At 45.2% G+C, this 20,284-nt stretch overlaps 1 pseudogene; it reads right to left on the bottom strand.

Moving 5' to 3' along the window:
- Window positions 1–17,742: 17,742 nt before the first annotated feature.
- Window positions 17,743–20,022, bottom strand: LOC123139189 (uncharacterized; annotated as a pseudogene).
- Between the last annotated feature and the right edge of the window lie 262 nt (window positions 20,023–20,284).

Genomic DNA, 20,284 nt, shown 5'->3' with positions numbered 1-20,284 from the left:
TAGTGGTGTATTGGTTGGTGAATATGTGGACTCGTGTGCGCCACTTCAAAAGAGTTACTTGCAGTCATAGTTCAGGTTAGCCACTGAGTCAAAGCTGGCTTGCTGCAGTCAAACTCTACCATCCCCTTTGTTGATAATGATGCATATGTAGATAGATCTGATGTAAGTCTTGCTGGGTACATTTGTACTCACGTTTGCCTATTTTATGTTTTTGCAGAGAGACTTCAGTCTCACTAGTAGTTCCGCTTGGACTTCGACGTTTAGCTTGATACCTCAGCTACGATCTTGTGCCGTCGGCAGGATCTGATAGATAGTCAGGCTTTTCAGCCTTTTTCATTTATAAACGTCTGTACTCAGACATGATAGCTTCCGCTTGTGCTTTGACTTGTATGCTCTGAGTGTTGGGTCATGAGACCCATGTTTGTAATATCTCGCTCCTCGGAGCCTATTGAATCAATACTTGAGTCGTAGAGTCATTTTGTGATGCCATGTTGTATTGCACATATCGAGCATATTGTGTGTATGTTATTGAAATGCTTGGTATGTGTGGGATCTGACCATCTAGTTGTTTATCTTTAGTAGCCTCTCTTACCGGGAAATGTCTCCTAGTGTTTCCACCGAGCCATGGTAGCTTGCTACTGCTCCGGAACACTTAGGCTGGCCGGCATGTGTCCTTCTTCGTTCCTGTGTCTGTCCCTTCGGGGAAATGTCACTCGGTGAATACCGGAGTCCTGTTAGCCCGCTACAGCCCGGTTCACCGGAGTCCTGCTAGCCCAGTGCTACAGCCTGGATTCACTCGCTGATGACCGACACGTTCGATGCTGGGTCATGGATGCCTGTCCCTGTAAGTCTGTGCCGCTTTGGGTTTACGACTAGCCATGTCAGCCCGGGCTCCTTATCATATGGATGCTAGCGACACTGTCATATACGTGTGCCAAAAGGCGCAAACGGTCCCGGGCAAAGGTAAGGCGACACCCGTGGGAATACCGTGCGTGAGGCCACAAAGTGATATGAGGTGTTACATGCTAGATCGATGTGGCATTGAGTCGGGGTCCTGACACGATGGGCCCAGACCCCTGCGCCATAGGAGTTAGACCGGTGTGCTGACCTCTCTGTTAGGCCTAGGTGGGGCTGCGACGTGTTGATCTTCCGAGGCCGGGCATGACCCAGGAAAGTGTGTCCGGCCAAATGGGATCGAGCGTGTTGGGTTATGTGGTGCACGCCTGCAGGGAAGTTAATCTATTCGAATAGCCGTGATCTTCGGTAACAGGACGACTTGGATTTGTACCTTGACCTTATGATAACTAGAACCGGATACTTAATAAAACACACCCTTCCAAGTGCCAGATACAACCCCGTGATCGCTCTCTAATAGGGCGATGAGGAGAGGATCGCCGGGTAGGATTATGCTATGCGATGCTACTTGGAGGACTTCAATCTACTCTCTTCTACATGCTGCAAGACGGAGGCTGCCAGAAGCGTAGTCTTTGATAGGACTAGCTATCCCCCTCTTATTCTGGCATTCTGCAGTTCAGTCCACTGATATGGCCTCCTTACACATATACCTATGCATATGTAGTGTAGTTCCTTGCTTGCGAGTACTTTGGATGAGTACTCACGGTTGCTTTCTCCCCCATTTCCCCCCCCCCCTTCCTTTCTTTCTGGTTGTCGCAACCAGATGCTGGAGTAGAGGAGCCAGACGCCACCATCAACGATGACTCATACTTCACCGGAGGTGCCTACTACTACGTGCAGCCCGCTGACGACGACCAGAAGTAGTTAGGAGGATCCCAGGCAGGAGGCATGCGCCTCTTTCAATCTGTATCCCAGTTTGTGCTAGCCTTCTTAAGGCAAACTTGTTTAACTTATGTCTGTACTCAGATATTGTTGCTTCCGCTGACTCGTCTATGATCGAGCACTTGTATTCGAGCCCTCGAGGCCCCTGGCTTGTATTATGATGCTTGTATGACTTATTTATGTTTTAGAGTTGTGTTGTGATATCTTCCCGTGAGTCCCTGATCTTGATCGTACACATTTGCGTGCATGATTAGTGTACGATTGAATCGGGGGTGTCACAAGTTGGTATCAGAGCCGACTGCCTGTAGGAATCCCCTTTGCACACTCCTTGGCCGAAGTCGAGTCTAGACATTGCAAAAAACTTTTACTAACTTGGTTGTGTTCCTTACGGGCCCACGTCGCCATTGGGTGACACTAGGATCTTTTACTCCTCGACCTTTACTCTGGGATTCTGAACTCTCTTCTATTCGGGTTAAACGATTTTTACTAAAATCTAACTTTAGGTTCTCGAAAATACTTTCTCCTGGAGAGGCCCTTCAGTCCAGATGATCACCGACTACACCAGAAGATTTCGGAGATACTCTTTGATATTTTCCGAGACCCTTGTGCCCATCGACTTTACAATCCCCTACCACCGATATGCCCTTATGGATAACTACCTACAATTGACGTTCATACCTTCATTCCCAGTTGTTTGTATACTTCATAAGATGAAATACTATCTGACCTTCTGAGCAGCCTCTTCAAACTATTGCTCTGCAAATACTTGTATGCATACATTATGGATGCTCCCATATCACTAGCAATATTCACCAGTATCTTTTGACACTGTCATTTTGATCCTATTGATTCAACATGTGTGCGAATGCACACAATCATCAATCGACCCTTCTAAATTATCTTTCAGGCTCAGACGTCATTCTGAACATGAGATGGTTCTGGACCAAACTATTTGTCGTCAATTGTGCCTCTGGTCTATCCAACTTATGCATCCTTAATCAGAGCGTTTGCTTCTGATCCCTTGATTTGGAAATCGCAATTCCTTTGCATTTGAGAGTTGAATTAATTAGTTAATGGTTTCTAGAATCTGACACCTTGCATTCTTTTCCCTTCTGATTGAGTACCGATACTCACATCAGGCTCCTTGTGGTCCGCGAGACCATTTGCTTGGTTATTATCCGACCGTGTCCTGCATTTCCAATAACCTTGAGAGTTTCTCCCCTGATACATAATGCCTTTGGTAAATTGTGTCCTCTGCCTTTGGCCAGTTATATCCTATGCTTGTGTCAACCAAGTGCTCTGCTTCGAGCATGTGTTAAGTGATCCTGAAAGATTTCATGTGTCATACTTATCTGGTATTGCACCAGGTAAAAACTTTCAACAACTAATGTCATTTTCAAAAAGCAAGAGGTGAATGAAATGTTATGCATTAAAGAAGTGGGAGTCGACCTTGAACTTTGTGTTCATGCCCATGAAAATGATGTAGACCGTCTCGGAAGCTTCTTGCAAAATGATTATCCAGCTATATGATTCTTTGGGTATTCTTGAATTGATTCCTTATAGTTATGGTTCCGACCATGATGTCCTGATCTGATATATCTGATGGGAATTCATTCTAGTGCCCTGTCTACTTTTGGCGAGGTTGAAGTATCTACTGTCACAGGTCAATGACCTGGTTATACTTTTATCATGTTCAGCCTTCGAGTATTACCCCTGGTACCTCAAAGATGTATGGCCATTGCACCACATCTTACTAACTTTGTTGAAGTAATGTCTTTATTTGTTGTAATCACTCTACGGGTTCAGGATTGTTGTTAACCGAGAACATCCTTAAGTGAATCGATTCCGCGCTCCGATACTATAGCTCTAAGTAATTTTCGTTGCTTATGAGTTTAATAATCTTTCAAGTCATTTCTAGCCTGATCGGCTATATCATTTTTGTGCTAAATTTTAACTGTGCTACCTATTCCTTCTTCTCGGAGCACAATTTTTGGCGATGGGCTAAGCTTATGTCGATCTTCCTCGTCATATCATTTCACCTTGAACAACAAGCTTGGGTTTGAGTTTGTGTCGTACCCGTGGTTCCAATAAACTTGCACTTCATCATTCCTTTGACTTGATGCCATCACTGATCGATTACATCTTCATGAAATCTCTCGACAAATGTGTCGTGATCATCGTCAACATTTTGACTCCTCCTAGGATATCAACCAAGTTCCTGATGGTAAGTACCATCCTCGTCCCTTAGTAATTTGAGTTACCATCAACAACATCCTTATCTTTCTTTCATCATAAACTTGTTCAGGTTGTGGATGCCACTTGCTATTGAGCTTGTATTACGTTCTACCTTGAAGTATTAGCACCTTTTATATCAAGGATGTTGTGAGAATTGCTCCACCTCTTAAGAATTCTTGGTATAGTGATACTTCTCACCATCACCATTCTTTCTTGTGTTGTTTCTAACCGGGATACCAACAGGTGAACGGCGCTGTTTGGATTCCGCCCTTCTATCAACCCTGTTGCTTTGGAGTTAATGGTCAACATTACATCCTTAGGCCATTGATTATCGAATCACCGTTCTAACTTTGATCATGCTACCTAAACCCATATTTCGGGTGGACCTTTCAACCAATGCTTAACCAAATATGTTTTTCCTCAAGCATACCTCTTTGTATCATTTGATCTGACAAATGTTATCTCCTTGTTCACATAAGTGTGGAAATCCATCTTTTGAAAATCTCAATGAATTGTCGCTGAGTCAATCAGCCACCTCCTCACACCTCCTTGAATTAATGATGAACTCTTGTTTCGGAACTCGCTCCCACTATTCAATTCCCGAGAATCTTACAATGTCATCTCGACAATTTGGTTGCACCTCTCTTCCCAAGCATCCCGAGTTTGCGGTATCCTGACACCAATCATATCTGAATCTCCGTCAGATATGATGGTTGGAACATATTTACAAGAGTTATAACGCTAGTCTTCATAAGACCCGGCAAGGTGATGTCATGCCTAGCACACCTGGCCGGAGGACCTATTGTTATAGTTGTTCCTTTTTGCCAAGGTTAACCATTCTTCCATGAGGGAATTGTAAAACTTATTCTATAAGTTATTCCTGATGAATCCTCTGAGTATCCAAAGTCTGACCTTTGCTTGAAGACCATGCAATGCTATCTCGAAGCATGTTTGTGGTACTCTGATTTTCAACAAGAACATTTGAAGCCCAATGCTAAATGTTTCCTGCTCAATTGTCCAAACACAGTTGTATGGGTAATGTCATGAAATTCCTCTCCCCTACCTAAAGAGTTTTCTACATTATATCCTGCCACGGATATCATGCTCCGCTTGTCCTTGGGAAGGATATATCCCTGAAAGATGTGTTTAAACACATTTTCCTTTCCATTGTTCTGTTACTCTGATAATCATATTTTCCTTTCCATTGTTTGGTTTAACCTTTCTTGTGATCTATATGATCTAAGAAGTGATATTTTCCTGCTTATGAAAACACCTTGGTGTACAACCGTGTCAGTAAGACCCTGTTGCATTTATTGATAGCATTTCGGTAGCCACCGATGGACGAGAACTTTGCCTATTGGTCCGCCTCGTTCAACGAGCAGGAAAATGGTTCTCTTCGTCCCTCGCCCTTGGTACCGACGTTGTTGCCGACATAATCGACAGGCTAACCTCTGACATGCCTTGCTTGCATGACCATGCAAGATGTCGCTGCCCTTCTTACTTTAACCCACATGGTGGGCCCATAATCCATAGTTTCACAGGATCGAAACCTGACTTACCTGTACAATCCTGTTTCTAATGGTTATTCCCCATGCTTGGCTTTGTATTTAATTCACGGGTCACCTTCCGAGGGCTCTATTCTGGTATCAGACGCTATACTTACTCTCGCTACTTTGAACCCCTTTCTCACTCTGGTTCAGACTTCGAGAAACTATCTATCTGCTTGGAACCTCTTATTGTACCTTCGAACCTCACTATCGATGTGTTTTATTTGTTCAACTCGAGAGGTACTCATATACTCATTCATGGGTTAATCCCAGATTATTACCCCTATAGCATTATGTCGTTGCCGATCATCCCTGTTACCTATTCGCAAGTACGATGAAGATCCCGAAGAAAGGATGTCGACTTCATCATGATAACCGGAAGCAAAGGAATGAAGACATCAACGTATTGGACCGGACTCTTCGAGAAGAGCAAGCCAGAATGAGAAGACCCACTAGATTCGTTACCAAACCTTCCCCCCTTTCACTACCTCTTAAATCTCGGGACGAGATTTCTTGTAGTGGAGGAGAATTGTGACGCCCGGATAATTAAGCTACAATAATCCCCCCCCGTTAATGATGCCACGTCACCATTATTACGGTTGCTAGATCCAAAACCTGTTCAAATTCAAAATTCAAAATCAGGCAAACAACAAAGGTTTTCAAATGTTAAACCTAAAATGTTTGGGAGGTGTAAAATAAATCATAAGCAATTATGGTGAAGGACCCATATCTAAATAAAATATTTAAATGCACAAGAGTAGATAAAACAGTGGCAAAATAATTATTTAAATGCTTTTAAAATACTAAACAAATATTAAACTAGTTCATTTGGTCAACAAGCTTGTTGCGGTAGTGGAATATATTATTATGCTAATTTAGGAGTAGGGGTTATATTTTTGTAAAACTATTTTCTAACTAAAAGGAAACACAAAAGAAAGACAAATCAAAACAAATCAAAATAAAGGAACCCCCCCCCCCGGCTACCCATGGGCATCGGCCCATCCCACCCGACCAGCCCAGCTCCCCCTTGGCCCACCCGGCCTCCCTTATCCCCACACCCGAGGAAACCCTAGCGCTAACAACTCCCCACTCTCCCCCCACTCATCGCTCTCCCTCCCCGATCCAGATCGGGAACGGGGGCGTTCGACTCCGCCCCCCCCCCCCCCCCTGTGCCGCTCGACGCCGTCGCCTGAAGCCGCCCCTGACGCTGCCGGACCTCCTCGACCTCCTCCCCGACGGCCTCCCCGAGCCATGCTGCGCCCCATCGCCCTACGACATCGTCTCGCCTCCTCACCTCCTCCTTGTCCCGAGCCGAGGCCGCCATTCCGGCGCCGCGCCCTCGACCCCGTCGCCCCGTCGCATTCGTTGCCGGCGACCTGGATGCCTCCCCTTCCTCGTCCTCCTCCTCGAGCTCGAGCCTGCTGCCCCGTCCCTACAATTCCCTGTGAGGACACGACCTCCGCCCTCCTCCTTCCCCTCTCCCTCACGCGCCTCACCGTTACCTGCTCGTGGCCCCGCTCCCCACGGCCCTACTCGCCGGCCCGCACGCGCCCGTCGTGGCCGCGTCCGGCCACAACCCTCCGCCCCGTCTCCGCAGTCCCGTCACCGCTCGCTGGTCGGACCCCGCTCCGGCCATGGCCTCTCCATGGCCACTGACCTCCCCTGCGCCGGCGCCCTGGCGGGTCCGCCGCCCCTGGGCGTGCGCCTGCTCGGGCAACATCGCCATGCTGCCCGCTACGCCACCCGAACCCGCTATGGCCCTTAGGGCCTATGACATATGGGCCCCGCCCATAGAACGGTTAAAAACAGATTTAAAAAATAATATAATAATAATAATAATAATTAAATTAACTAATTAATTAAGGAATTAATTAAGTTAATTAATCATAATTAGATTAACCTAATTAACTGTTAGTTAATTAATCAATCAATGTCAGTGGGGTCCACCCCTAATTAATTCTGATTAGATTAATTAAATTTTGGATAATTAACATGTGTCTCTGACTAGTGGGACCCACTGGTCAGGTTGACCAGTCAACTCTGTTGACTGCTGACATCAGCATGACATCATGCTAATGTCATAAATCCATTTTCGAATTAAATTAAATAATTAATGAAATTCCTGAAATTAATAAAATCTTTAGAAAATCATATCTTTTAATCCGTAACTCGGATTAAATTATTTTCAACATGAAAGTTGCTCAGAACAACGACACGATTCCGGATATGCAACCCATTCGTCCTCCACACACCCCTAGCATATCGAACATGCAACGTTCCCCCTCCGGTTCATCTGTCCGAAAACACGGAACACCGGGGATACTTTCCCGGATGTTTCCCCCCTCACCGGTATCACCTCATACCGCGTTAGAACACATCTAGCTCTGGTTGTTGTCCTATTATGCACTTGCTTGCTATGTATTTACTGTTTCTTCCCCCTCTTCTCTCTTGTAGACCCTGTGACGATGTTGATGCCCCTGTGGTCGACTACGTCACCGACAACCCCTCCTTGTCTGAGCAACCAGTCAAGCCCCCCCCCCCCTTGATCACCAGATATCGCCTATTCTCCTCTATACTGCTTGCATTACAGTAGTGTAGCATGTTACTGCTTTCCGTTAATCCTATTCTGATGCATAGCCTGACATTGTTGCTACATCTGTTGATACCTTACCTGCAATCCTAAATGCTTAGTATAGGATGCTAGTTTATCATCATTGGCCCTACATTCTTGTCAGTCTGCCTTGCTATACTATTGGGCCGTGATCACTCGGGAGGTGATCACGGGTATATACTATACATATATACATACTACAGATGGTGACTAAAGTCGGGTCAGCGATTTGAGTACCCGCAAGTGATTCGGATAAGGGGGCTGAAAGGATAGGTGGCTCCATCCCGGTAGAGGTGGGCCTGGGTTCCCGACGGCCCTCGACTGTTACTATGTGGCGTAGCGACAAGGCAGGTTGAGACCACCTAGGCGAGAGGTGGGCCTGGCCCTGGTCGGCGTTCGCATTTGCTTCATAATAACACGCTTAACGAGATCTTGGTATTTGATCCGAGTCTGGTCACTGGCCTATACGCACTAACCAACTACGTGGGAACGATATGGGCACTCGACGTCGTGGTATCAGCCGAAGCTTTCTAGACGTCAGCGACTAAGCGGCGCGCGCCGGATTGGAATGTAAGCCTGCTCTTGTATTAAGGGGGCTAGTTCTGCTTTCGGCCGCCCATGCAACGTGCAGGTCTGCAATGGGCGATGGGCCCACACCCCTGCGCCATAGGAGTTAGACCGGCGTGCTGACCTCTCTGTTAGGCCTAGGTGGGGCTGCGATGTGTTGATCTTCCGAGGCCGGGCATGACCCAGGAAAGTGTGTCCAGCCAAATGGGATCGAGCGTGTTGGGTTATGTGGTGCACCCCTGTAGGGAAGTTAATCTATTCGAATAGTCGTGATCTTCGGTAACAGGACGGCTTGGAGTTGTACCTTGACCTTATGACAACTAGAACCGGATACTTAATAAAACAGACCCTTCCAAGTGCAGATACAACCCGGTGATCGCTCTTTAACAGGGCGACGAGGAGAGGATCGCCAGGTAGGATTATGCTATGCGATGCTACTTGGAGGACTTCAATCTACTCTCTTCTACATGCTGCAAGACGAAGGCTGCCAGAAGCGTAGTCTTCGATACGACTAGCTATCCCCCTCTTATTCTGGCATTCTGCAATTCAGTCCAGTGATATGGCCTCCTTACACATATACCCATGCATATGTAGTGTAGTTCCTTGCTTGCGAGTACTTTGGATGAGTACTCACGGTTGCTTTATCCCCCCTTTTTTCCCTTTCCTTTCTTTCTGGTTGTCGCAACCAGATGCTGGAGTCCAGGAGCCAGACCCCACCGTCGACAACGACTCCTACTTCACCGGAGGTGCCTACTACTACGTGCAGCCCGCTGACGACGACCAGAAGTAGTTAGGAGGATCCCAGGCAGGAGGCCTGCGCCTCTTTCGATCTGTATCCCAGTTTGTGCTAGCCTTCTTAAGGCAAACTTGTTTAACTTATGTTGTACTCAGATATTGTTGCTTCCGCTGACTCGTCTATGATCGAGCACTTGTATTCGAGCCCTCGAGGCCCCTGGCTTGTATTATGATGCTTGTATGACTTATTTATGTTTTAGAGTTGTGTTGTGATATCTTCCCGTGAGTCCCTGATCTTGATCGTACACATTTGCGTGCATGATTAGTGTAAGATTGAATCGGGGGCATCACAACAAGACTATTAGAACGATTCCAAGATACCCGCGTGATCGTACAAAAAATTAGTGAAATTTGAGAAGAGGAAAGTCAAAACATCGACGTCAGGAGACCTCACCAGAGCGACGAAGGGACTGAGGAGTAAAAACAATCCTACTCTCTGATATATATAATCCGAAGACTCAAAACATTTTTGTTCTAGACTCAACAACGTCAGCGATTCGATCAAGCAGGGGGCTCCTAAGTCGGAGATGGCTCTGATTACCAACTTGTAACGCCCATGATGCGGCTATATCTCTCACGTGTCGAGGCACGACTTAGAGGCATAACCGCATTGTAGGTTTTTTCGCAAGAAGGGTCATCTTCACACAATCCCATGTAATGAACAAGAATGGGATAAAGAGAGTTGGCTTACAATTTCCACTTCACACAATACATAAATAAATTCATACATCATTCAAAATACACATATAGAGTGACTACGATCAAATCCAAATGAAAAGAAGATAACCCCAAATGCCAGATCCCCGATCATCCCAACTAGGCTCCACTACTGATCATCAGGAAACAAAACATAGTAACGACCAAGTTCATCGTCGAACTCCCACTTGAGCTCGGTTGCGTCACTTGCACTGGTATCCTCGGCACCTGCAACTGTTTTGGTAGAATCTATGATTCACGAGGACACATCAATCTCACACCCGCGAGATCAAGACTATTTAAGCTCATGGACAGGAAAGGGGTAAGGTGGTGGAGCTGCAGCAAGCACTAAGCATATAAGGTGGCTAACATATGCAAGTAAGAGAGAGAAGAGAGGCAACGCATCGGTCGAGAAGCTAGAAGTGATCAAGAAGTGATCCAGAAACTACTTATGTTCATACATAACCCAAACCGTGTTCACTTTCCGGACTCCGCAGAAAAGAGACCATCACGGCTACACACGCGGTTGATGCATTTTAATTAAGTCAAGTATCAAGTTCTCTACAACCGGATATTAACAAATTCCCATCTGCCACATAACTGCGGGCACAGCTCTCGAAAGTTTATACCCTGCAGGGGTGTCCCAACTTAGCCCATCACAAGCTCTCACGGTCAACGAAGGATATTCCTTCTCCCAGGAAGACCCGATCAGTCTCGGAAACCCGGTTACAAGACATTTCGACAATGGTAAAACAAGACCAGCAAAGCCGCCCGATGTGCCGACAAATCCTGATAGGAGTCGCACGTATCTCGTTCTCACGGCACACCGGATAAGTCAAGCTACGAGTAAATCCAGCCCTCAAGTTTCCCCGAGGTGGCACCGCAGGTTGGTCAGTTCGGACCAACACTCGAAGGAGCACTGGCCCGGGGGGGTTAAATAAAGATGACCCTCGGGCTCGCGAAAACCCAAGGGAAAAAGTCTTAGGTGGCAAATGGTAAAACCAAGGTTGGGCCTTGCTGGAGGAGTTTTATTCAAAGAGAACTGTCAAGGGGGTCCCATAAATCACCCAACCGCGTAAGGAATGCAAAATCAAGGAACATAACACCGGTATGATGGAAACTAGGGCGGCAAGAGTGGAACAAAACACCAGGCATAAGGCCGAGCCTTCCACCCTTTACCAAGTATATAGGTGCATTAATTCACTAAGAGATATTGTGATATCCCCAAATATCCATGTTCCAACAAGGAACAAACTTCATCTTCACCTGCAACTAGCAACATTATAAGAGGGGCTGAGCAAAAGCGGTGACATAGCCAAACAACGGTTTGCTAGGAAGGGATGGTTAGAGGCTTGACATGGCAATATGGGAGGCATGATAAACAAGTGGTAGGTAGTGCAACCATAGCGATAGAGAGAACAACTAGCAAAGCAAAGACAGAAGTGATATCGAGGGTATGGTCATCTTGCCTGCAAAGTTCTCAGAGTTGTCGAAAGCTTGATCCTCTTTAGCATACTCAATAGGTTTCTCATTCATGTACTCGTCTCCCATCTCTACCCAAGGCAAGAACACAAGCAATGGAATAACAATCAATCACAGTGCAATGCACAAGCAACATGATGCAATACTGGCATGATATGCAAGATATGATATGCAATGCATATCCATGCTCCGGAAGGGAAAGAATGATCAAGGCAACAACTTGGCAAACCAAGTATGCTGCTGGAAAGATGAGGTGATTTCGGTCGAAATCGATATAAGGATCACCGGAAACGGATGCACGGTTTGAAAAAGACAAGCCAAACAAGATGCAATGCAATCTTTTGAAAACAGCAACATAACAACTTGTGTGCAAGGTTTAAATATGCTACAGCACCCAAACATGAAAACTAAATACATGGCAGTGAATTACATGTGAAGCTCTACAAAACATTAACAGTGAGCTACTGCTATAACTCACTAGAACAGGTTCAAACAAGCATGGCAAAAGTGCAAAAGATATCAGCTTCACAGACTTTGTGAAAACACTAACATGGCATAAACAGCATCAGGTAGCAATGTTTAGAGCTAGCAAACAACATGCTACAGGAACATAACATAGCAAAAAAAAGGCATGGGATGTTTCTACTAAATGAACTTAACAGAACTCCCTTACTGAACATGAGCCAAAAGGGCACAGAAAATATGGTTAGACCCATGCAAACATAGCAAGATTTATAAACAGATTCAGACTTGGTGAAATTTAATGGCATGGCAGAAACAGATTCATGTTGGCATGTTAACAAGCTTGATTAACTCCCTACATAGCATATCACGGCATGAAATAACTCTAGCATGGAATAGGCATGAAAATGAAGCTAACCATGTGCCAAACAACCTCATAGCATGTTTGAAATAAATCACACAAAAATGCCAAAACAGCACCATGATGTAAAATGACATGTATGCAAACTTGCTTAAATGCAGAAAATGATGCCACCACTGGATTGGTGGGATTTTTCTACCACAAAAACATATATAATATGTCTAGGTTGCTGTAGAAAAAACATCACAAATGCTATAAGTGAAAAACTTCCCTAAAAGGGAATATGACAGAATTGGAAATTTCCATATTTGGAATGTCCAGATCTGGACTTGCCTGAAAGGGAAAGCTAGCATATTCCAGAAATGGAAATCGCTAGAATAAAAGATTGATAAAGGAAAAGAAATAGATACGAAGGATGTGAATGTATGACATGTGGGCCTATGAGTGTGTGTGGATGACAGTGGGACCAAGGCGTTATAGTCACAAGTAAATCAGAAAAAAGGGGGATGGCTTTGTGTGCCCGTGGGGGATCGAACCTGGGTCTCCCTGGTGCGGGTTTGCATGGTCAACCACTCGGCTAGCTAGGTGCTACTGATAGAGGGAGGGGTTCTGCTCCTTTTAGAGAGACCCTAGGTCGAGCTCCTCTGCTACAAACAGAGAAGACGACGGATGACAGCGGCGCCGGCGACAGCAGCCGTGGCGATGCAGGCCCAAGAGGACGCGACGGTGTGTGAGATTGGGAGCCGGGGCCAGGGTGTGCAACGGCGTGGCTGCGGAAGGAGTGTGCGTGCGGTTCTCGAGCACGAGCTCGAGCTCGTCTCGGGTACAATGGCGGCAAGGCTGGGCAAGGCCACTGCTCCTTGCTTTCGAGCGCGGGCGCGTGCCTGAGGCAAGTGCAGTGGGGAGAAACTCGGCTAAGCTAGAACCGGAGCGTGGGGACGCGCGGGTGCGCTACAGCAAAGATACGCACAATAATAAACTCCAGGCTTCGCCGGAACACTACAGGCGCGGCAAAGACACGGATCGGGCGAGTTCTATGGGTGCCTGCATGCCATGGGATGGATGGGAGAGGAAGGAGCGTTACCCAGCTCACCCTAGGACACGACTGGATCGACGGAGACGAGCCGGAGACAAGGCGAGGGAGCTCTGAACTTGGCGGGGATGCTATCCGCAGAGCAGGGGAGGAAGAGGACGACGGGGAGGTAGCCGGACTTGGCGATCCCTGGCAGGGAAGAGGACGAGGGGAACGTAGTCGACGTTGTGGAGGAAGACGGACGTGCTTGGTGAGGCGGACGTGGTCGGAGTGCACGCCGACGACGTGGACGCGCTCTCAGGCGCGCTCAGGAAGCGGTGGACGCGACAGATCTGGGGGAGTTTTCTCCCCTGGGGGCGGCGGTGGATGGAGAGGGAAACCCTAGGGGCTAGGTGCGGATGCCGAGAGGGGGCTTAATTAGGCGTGGCGTGGCTAGCTGGCTCGCCACCATGGCCATGGCATGGTGAAAAGTAGAGGAAGGGGAAGGAGAAAAGGAGGCGGGTGTGGCTGCCGCTCTCGCTGACGTGGGGGACCCGCGTGTCCACGTGGATCGAGTGAGAGAGAGTGGTGTGCGGCGCTCGGGTGAGATCGGGGGAAAGCATCGTGCGCGCGGGCTGGGCTGCGCTGGCTTGCTACTCTGCTACCGGGCCAGCTAGCTAGGTTGGGAGGTCGAGGCCCAGGTGGGATGCTGCTGCCTCTGCTCTTTCCTCTCTCTTTTCTTCAAAAAGAAAAACAAAGAGAAAAGTACAGTGGGCTAGAAGAATAATTTGGGAGAGATGAGAATATCCTCATGCTCCAGAAATTATACAATATTTGAATAAATTGGTTTGGGAATTTTAGAGGTAGAAAAATAAATCGAGTTCGAATAAAATTCAAACTTGAGGTATTCTGAACCTAACCAAAACAACTTCAAAAGAGCTGACATTTTGCAGAGAGGTTTAGGGCAAGATGTTTTAATATTGGGGAAAAGATGAACATTAATGGAGAAGGGAAGAGTGGCACTTGCGAAAAGAAGAAAGAAAGGGAAGGAGAGGTGGTGATGACGCAAGATTCATGCATGGAACATGCAACAACATAAAATGTATGAAAATCACACCATGCACATGATGAGGATGAGAATGCAAGATGACACCAAGCGCAAATGCAAAACAAGAGACAAAAACCCAACCTCGAAGGAAATATCATATCACATATCCAGAAATGGCAAGAGTTGGAGATACAAAGATGGAAAGTTACATCCGGGGTGTTACATATTACTTCCCAATGCCTTCCCCTAGGCCCAAATCATGGTGAAGTGTCATGTAGTCGACGTTCACATAACAACATTAGAGGAGAGACAACATAAATCTCATCAAAATATCGAACGAATACCAAATTCACCTGATTACTTATAGCAAGACTTCTCCCATATCCTCGGGAACAAATATAAGTACTCACAGATCATATTCATGTTCATAATCAGAGGGGTATTAATATGCATTAAGATCTGAACATATGATCTAGCATCGAATAAACCAACTAGAATCAACTACAAGGAGTAATCAACACTACTAGCAACCCACATGTACCAATCTGAAGTTTTGAGACAAAGATCGGATACAAGCGATGAACTAGGGTTTGAGAGGAGATGGTGCTGGATAAGATGTTGATGGAGATTGACCCCCTCTCGATGAGAAGATCGATGGTGATGACAATGGCGATGATGTCCCCCACCCGAAGGGATGTTTCCTCGGTAGAACAGCTCCGCCAAAGCCCTAGATTGGTCCTTCCCAGGTTCCCCCTCGAGACGGCGGTGCTTCGGCCCAAAAGCTTTCTTATGATTTTTTCCAGGGCAAAAGACACCATATAGCAGAAGATGGACGTCGGGGGCCTGACAGGTGGCCCATGAGGCAGGGGGCGCGCCCTCCACCCTCGTGGTTGGTGGGTGGGCCCCCTCTGGTGCTTTCTTCACCCAATATTTTTAATATATTCCAAAACAGACTTTCGTGGACTTTCAGGACTTTTGGTGTTGTGCAGAATAGGTCTCTAATATTTGCTCCTTTTCCAGCCTAGAATTCCAGCTGCCGGCATTCTCCCTCTTCGCGTAAACCTTATAAAATAAGAGAAAAAAGGCATAAGTATTGTGGCATAATGTGTAGTAACAGCCCATAATGCAATAAATATCCATATAAAAGCATGATGCAAAATGGACGTATCAACTCCCCCAAGCTTAGACCTTGCTTGCCCTCAACCGAAAGCCGATAACAAAAAATATGTCCACATGTTTAGAGATAGAGGTGTCGATAAAATAAAATACAGACATGAGGGCATCATGATCATCTTTAGAACAACAACATATATTGTCATATGATTTCTTATGGTAAGTAACAATCTATTCACAATGTAAAGTAAGAATCAGAAACTTCATTGAAAACTAACAAACTATAATCTCAGTCATTGAAGCAATTGCAATTTATCATAACATCGGAAAGAGTGAATATAAGAGCTTTTCAGCAAGTCCACATACTCAACTATCATTTAGTCTTTCACAATCGCTAACACTCACACGATACTTATGGGTACAAAGTTTCAATCGGACATAGAGAAATATAGGGGCCTATACTTTTGCCTCCCAACCCTTTACCTCAAGGATAATGTCAACAATAATAATTTATGGAAACCTACATCCAAGTGGATAAATATATCAGGTTCTTTCCAACACATAGTGCTTGCCAAAGGATAAAGTGTAAAAAGTAAAGATGAAGATCACCATGACTCTTGTATGAAGGTAGAAAATAAAAATAAAAGATAGGCCCTTTGTAGAGGGAAGCAGAGGTTGTCATGCACTTTTATGGTTGGATGCACAAAATCTCAATGCAAAAGAACGTCACTTTATGTTGCCACTTGTGATAAGGACCTTTAATATGCAGTCCGTCGCTTTTATTTCTTCCATATCACAAGCTCGTATAAAGCTTATTTTCTTCACACTAATAGATCATACATATTTAGAGAGCAATTTTTATTGCTTGCACCGATGACAACTTACATGAAGGATCTTACTCAATCCATAGGTAGGTATGGTGGACTCTCATGGCAAAACTAGGTTCAGGGTTGTTTGGAAGCACAAGTAGTATCTCTACTTGGTGCAAAGAATTTGGCTAGCATGTGGGCGAAAGGCAAGCTCAACATGTTGGATGATCCATGACAATATAACTTATTCGGATATAAGAAAACATAACTCATTACGTTGTCTTCCTTGTCCAACATCACCCTTTTAGCATGTCATATTTTAATGAGTGCTCACAATCATAAAAGATGTCCAAGATAGTATATTTATATGTGAAAACCTATCTTTCTTTATTACTTCCTATTAATTGCAACAATGACCAAAACTATGTTTGTCAACTCTCAACAACTTTTATTCATCATACTCTTTTCATGTGAAGTCATTACTCTTCATAAGATCAATATGATCTTTTCATTTCTTTTTATTCTTTATTTTATTTCTCTCAAGATCATAGCAAGATAGAAAAGCCCTCAACTCAAAACTAATTTTTATTGTATATAGCTCACAGACTCGATTACATAGATAGAGATCAAAACAAAACTCAAAGCTAGATCATACTAAACTTTATTCTACTAGATCAAGAAATAACCAAAAGGATCGAACTAAGAAAAATGGTAAAGGTAGAAGTGTGATGGTGATACGATGCCGGGGCACCTCCCCCAAGCTTGGCAGTTACCAAGGGGAGTGCCCATACCCATGTATTTATGTCTCTTTCTTCGGAGGTGGTGATGATGGAGTTGTTGTTGACGGAGTGTCGCACATGGAGACAATTTGGGCATACTTCATCTAGACAATTTCCTTGGGGAATTTTTGCAAGTTTTTGGTTAGTGGAAATGCTTGTGAAGCAAGTGCCATTTTGGTTTACCCAATTGGTATGATACCTTTTTCAGCATCTTCATATTATCAAATAACTCTGCCTTCCCAAGTTGAGATTAAGTTGATACTCCATGTGAGAGCATCATCATGATCTTGTTTTTTTGAACCACTGAAACAGTAGGAGAGGCTCCTACTGCAATTAAATTAAAGAATCAGCAACTGTACATGGTTTGTATGTTACAAGGCCATCCCACTTTGTGGTTGGAGGAGAGGGGGGGAGGGTAAAGGGCTAAGTTACAATGTAGCTAAGTATGAAAGCAAGAAGGGTTTATTCTTATCTCCCACCCTATAAGTGAGGAGGGACATGTCATCTTTAAGTCTAGAGAGCCAAGAACTTGTGGATGGAGTAATTCCTCTGAAGTGCTTGTTGTTCCTTTCCTTCCAAATACTCCAAGCAGATTGGAGTGGGATTTCCACAAATAATGGCATATTCCATGAGGTCTTGGCTGATTCCACCCAATCCAGCCTATTCCCTTGAGTAGATCCTTGCATTCCAAGCTTGTCCCAACAATTTAAGCTAAAAGGGCATTCAAAGAAAAGGTGCTCCACCGTTTCATCCATGCATGTTGGGCAAAGAAGACAGCCAAACGTGTTGCCAATGTTGATGTGACGTCGTTTGAGCATATTTCTGGTATTTATCCTGTCAGAGAGTAGTAACCAGCCAAAAACTTTGATCTTCATAGTTGTTTTGGACTTCCATAGCCATGAGTAGGCAGGGTGAGCTTGGACATCTTTGAAGAAAAACTCATAGAATTTGTTGGCTGCGAAGTGGGTGGATCCCCAGGTGTATGTCCAATCATCATGTGTTGATTGACTAGCCAGCTGAACGTCCAAGGTAAGGCTTTGTAGATTTCTGGTCTCCGCATGGGCTTGCTCCGAAATTGGCAGATGAAACATTTCCTGCAAACTGGTGGCCCCTAGGAACGCGCGAACAGAGATGTCTTCATCTTTAGCAAACGAGAAAGCACGTGGATGAGTTTCGGCCAAGATCTCACCCAGCCACATATCTTTTGAGAAGAGAGTGGTTGCTCCATTACTCACATTAACCATCGCGATTCCTCTATAAGTGGGAATGAGCTTTGAGATATCTCGCCACCAGAAGGAGCCACAAGGATCGGCAGCATGGGGTATCTTGGAGGTGTAATAGGTGTTCCAAATCAACTCAACCCAGGGCAGGTCCCAGTGGTTGTAGAACTTATGAAGAAACTTGAGAAGCAAGGGCTCGTTCTGGATTTTCAGGTTTAATACCCCTAGACCACCACATTTCTTTGGTTTGGAAACCATGTCCCAAGCAGCCAGTGAAGTGCACTTGTCACCTTGATCAGTTTTCTTTGTCCATAAATATTTGCGGCGAATCTTGTCAAGGATTTCAATGATTCCTGCTGGGAGTTTAAGTGTACACATGGCATAGATTAGGAGCGAGGTAATGACCGAGTTGAGTAGTGATAACTTGCCACCATATGAGATCACATTAAGTGTTGCTGAGAGTCTTCTTTCTAGTCGACAGACCAAAGGCATGAGATCATGAATGGTAGGTTTAGTAGTCCCCAATGGAAGGCCTAGGTAGGTAAAAGGCATCTTTCCCACCACACAACCAAAAATATTCGCCAAGTTGGTGTAGAGTGCTTCATCACAGTTGATCGGGACAAGTGTGGATTTATGGAAATTAATTTTGAGTCCAATAGAGGTGGCGTAGTCAGATAGAATATTTTTGATAGTTGTAGCCTGTAGAGGACAAGCTGGCATTGCAAGAATCGTGTTGTCCGCATATTGAATGACCGGGTAATCTTTTTGTGTAGTGCATGGGAAGGGTAACTTGATGAGGTATTTGGCAAAAGCATCATTAATAGCAGCTTGTAATAAATCTGCGGCTGGGACAAAGATTAGGGGGGACAAAGGGTCACCTTGGCGGACCCCACATTTGCAATGAAATTGTCTTCCCGGTATGCCATTCAGGAGGACAGCAGATTTCCCCGAGGCAAAGATGCATTTAATCCAACCAAGCCATTTATCATTAAAGCCCATGTTTCTCATGATCTCAATCATTGCATCATGATCAATGGTGTCGAAGGCTTTAGCAAAATCTAGTTTTAGCAGGACAATTTCTTTTTTGGAAGATTGGCACTGGTAGATATACTCGAAGGCCCATGCCAGGCAGTCTTGGATCGTGCGCCCTTTGAGGGAACCATATTGGTTGTGGTGCACTATTTTGAGCACGAGTCTTTGTAAACGGTTGGCCAGGAGCTTAGTAATTACCTTGAGACAACAATTAAGTAGTGTGATGGGCCTGTATTCATTAATTGTTGACGGCGCCTGAACTTTTGGAATGAGAGTGATTAGTCCTTCATTAATGCTCTCTAAGTTGAGGTTGCCCTTGAAGAACTGGTTGCAAAGCTTATAGAAGTCCTACTTGATCACTTCCCAGCAAGTTTTTATAAATATGCCTGTAAAACTGTCAGGTCCCAGGGCCCGGTCCGCTGGCATCATTTTGATCACCTGGTCAATTTCAGCCATGGTAAATGGTACTGTGAGTTCATCAAGGCCATCGATCTTTATGATGATTCTGGGCAAGTCAAATTTCATGTCGTGCTTGGTTTTGTGCCAAGTCGATCTTTGAAAGTCTGAAATATAATGGCTTCTTTGCTTGCATGATCTTCTACACAAAATCCAGATTCAGTCGTGAGGCAGGCTATGTTATTTCTGCGATATCGTTCTGACGCTATTGCTTGAAATTTTTTGGAATTTTCATCGCCGAATTGAACCCAACGAACCGTGC

The sequence above is a fragment of the Triticum aestivum genome, chromosome 6B (genome assembly GCF_018294505.1).
Source record: "Triticum aestivum cultivar Chinese Spring chromosome 6B, IWGSC CS RefSeq v2.1, whole genome shotgun sequence".
Taxonomy (NCBI): Eukaryota; Viridiplantae; Streptophyta; class Magnoliopsida; order Poales; family Poaceae; genus Triticum; species Triticum aestivum.
This window is presented reverse-complemented; position numbering and strand designations above follow the sequence as displayed.